We start from the raw sequence: 2,888 nt of genomic DNA, 5'->3' as shown, positions 1-2,888 counted from the left end.
GTATTTGCTTGTGGGCACGTTTGTGTGCTGGAGCCGTACCTGGGGAGCTCGGGAGCCCGGTTTTAGGGCTGGTGGAGGAGACGTTTTTAGGCGCGCGTTTGTTGCGGGCGTCCTGCGTGGACGACGTATGTGAGGAGAAAGGCGTTTGCAGTATTCTGTGTTCTTGTTACTGATGGGACGGAGAGGAACTGTTCGTAGTGGTTTTACCCCATGTCTGAACGAGGCAGCACAAAGGGATGGGACGCGGATGACAAAGCCATTGATTCTTCCTAGGCTACTTTCCAGTGATCTCTTCGGGTCAAACACTTAATAAAAGTCTGGGGTGAGAGGAAGAGAGCAGTTATTTCATGCTCTGGGCTAAAACTCTCCTCAGCCCAACAAAATCAAGACAGAAAACCTCCCTTTTCTGCTGGACCAGCAGTCCAGGTATTCAAATGAAAATGTAGATATACTATGTAAACCTACAGCAAGATTATTTTTATCAGCCATTTTATGTGTAGATGCTACAGTGTGATTCCATGCGGAAATACTGCTCAAGATTTTTAAAAATATAGATGTGTTGTATGTGTGTGCGTGTGTGGTGTGTGTGTGTGTGTCTGTGCGAGTGGGAATGTTTCTTTCGGAGTCCGTGCTCCGGCGGGAGCCCCTGTGGCATGCACTCCCTACCTTCAGTGCAATGCTGCTCAGCTGCCTGCAGGCTGAACAGGAGGACGCACTTCAAAAAAAAAAAAAAGAAAAAAGAGAAAAAAAAAAAAGAGATCTGCTATTTTGTTTCTATCCATGAATTTTGCTGTAATTGGTTATGCCAGATAAGATGTCACGATACCACTGGTTAAAAATAAAACCTATTTTTCAGATGTACTGCACTGATGGTACTTACAAACCTCTTGCACTCAACAGCTTTAGCACCGTGTGGGTTTCTCCCTCGTGTTGTGATATGAAGCCAGCTTAGAGTCTGACCGTGAGTACTGGACACGGGGAAAACCCAGCCTTGTATTTTTTCAGTGTAGTTTTTTTATTCAACACAGCAAAATTCTGCTGCTTGCCCGCACCTGGGGCCCTTCCCCAGTAGTACTGGTTTGTGTGTGTTTGCCATTTAAAAGTGGTATTTTATTCCCCCCCGCCCCCTCTTCAGCTGCCCTCTGGTCAGTGCTGGAAGGGTGTTATGGGAGCGGGAGCATCATGGCTCTTCCTAGGGGAGCTTTTTTCCTGTTGTGTATCAGTGCTGTTCGCTCAGAAGAATGATTGACCAAAGCTGTGTCCTTCACGCTAACGAAAGCCTCGCTAGGCGGGGTTCCCAGGCCTCGGTAGAACCGGGAGATGCGCGGGGCTGGTTTGAGGAAGCACAGAGCAGCGTGGGGAGTTCTCCCCTGCGTGGGAGCCGCCTTCCTGCTTGTCTTCACCTTTTGCTTGCCTTGGTACAAACTGAGAGGGGAGGGAAAAAGCCTGACGAGGACCTGCCATTTGCTATTTTCTGGGAGGAAAAGAAAAATCCCTAAAACCCAAGAGACACAAATCCTGAATGTGCTCATTTACCACATATCCTGGTCAGCAAAAATACCCCAACCTACAATCAGTGAGGATTGTTTTGGAGGGGAAAAAAACAAATTCCACCTACAAAATCAAGTTACTTAAGGTTTCCTATTCGATTTGAATCAGTCACTTGAATGAATTCACCTCTCTACAGCCAAGACATGCCCTAGATATTTAAAACTCCTTAATTACGCACTGATTACCTGCGTGTGCACGCGTAGCTGAGCAAGAGTTGTGTTCACCAGATGACAAATGAGTTACACATTTGCTGATGTACCAGGAGTTTCTGCTGTAACACCTCTTGCTCACAGGTATATTTATAGAACCGAGCCCATCCTCGGTTTATTTCCTCGCTGTGCTGTTGCTACGCCAGGGCTTATTTACACGTATGTACATAAGCAAGGTTAATTTGCTGTAGCGCCCTGTCCCTCGTTTGTGTTTTATATCATGGCAGGCCTTGCCGTGGCCATTTGAAGGTGAGGGCCCATGGTAAAGTCTATTGCGGCGCTCACCTGTAAGCAGGCAAAGTGAGCCGCTCCTAACGCCCCGACGGTGCCTTTTCAGTCATTCCTATTTATCGGGTGGCTCTGATCCTGCTGCACAGCCGTGCTCGGAGCAGGGACACCTTTGCGGATTAGGCTCTGGGCAGGGGTGAGGGCTGTGGGGTAGAGCATGGTGTAAGCCTGGCTGTAAGGCAGGTTCATTAAGGCACAGCTTAGTCACTTCCTTAGGAAAGCAGGTAGGATGCACTTGCCTCCTCGGTGGGAGCCCCACCTGAGCCTCCTAAAGCTGGAGCAAAATGTCGAGGTGGTCTCTGCTTACCGGGAAGGGACCTTCTCATGGGCTGGGTTTGCCAGTCTGGTGTGGTGCCGGTAGACGCAGCGGTGAACTTGGGCTTTGCGCTCTCCAAGAAGACCTGCAAAGGGGGTTAGACCTGCTGCAGGACATGAGACCAGACTCAGCAAAGCCTGGGGCAGGAACAGTTGTGGGGATGGTCCCATCTCATGGCTGCTCCTGAGCCTCCTCGCTGCAGTCACCTGGACGCAGGCAGAGAAGCTTCACCCGCTGTCACCATGGCCCCGCTCTGCTGGGAAACCAGGCTTGGGAGGAAATCACCACGGCTGCCTTGCTCTTCTGTGGACGTAACACCCTGGTGTCCTTCGGCACGAGCTGGGAGCCATCCTCCATCCGTTGGGAAGAAGAATGTCCCCGCTTGTCTGACGAGGCGCTGCGGCTTCTCCCCCAGATTCCCCGGCTCGACAAGTCCTTACTCATCCGCTTGTTCAGAGCAGGGATTTCACGAGATCCCCCCCCTGCCGAGCCCCAGGAGGACATTTCCCAGCCGGCGGCCAGGT

At 50.7% G+C, this 2,888-nt stretch overlaps 1 protein-coding gene across 2 annotated transcripts in view; it reads left to right on the top strand.

Annotated features, from left to right (window-relative positions):
* Window positions 1–10: 10 nt before the first annotated feature.
* Window positions 11–2,888, top strand: part of LOC104125710 (mitogen-activated protein kinase 13) — a 15,219-nt gene continuing 12,341 nt past the window's right edge. The window contains exons 1-2 of one of the 2 annotated variants that reach the window (XM_035893762.1): window positions 11–426; window positions 901–961. The gene's annotated coding sequence lies outside the window, so the exon portion shown is untranslated. Of the gene's footprint in view, window positions 427–856; window positions 962–2,888 lie in introns of both variants that reach the window. The other variant, XM_035893761.1, reaches the window with a different exon arrangement.

Source organism: Egretta garzetta, unplaced genomic scaffold (genome assembly GCF_000687185.1).
Source record: "Egretta garzetta isolate BGI_Z169 unplaced genomic scaffold, ASM68718v1 scaffold105, whole genome shotgun sequence".
In the NCBI taxonomy this organism is placed as follows: Eukaryota; Metazoa; Chordata; class Aves; order Pelecaniformes; family Ardeidae; genus Egretta; species Egretta garzetta.
The sequence above is the reverse complement of the archived record's forward strand: the minus strand, read 5'-3'. Positions and strand labels throughout refer to the sequence as shown.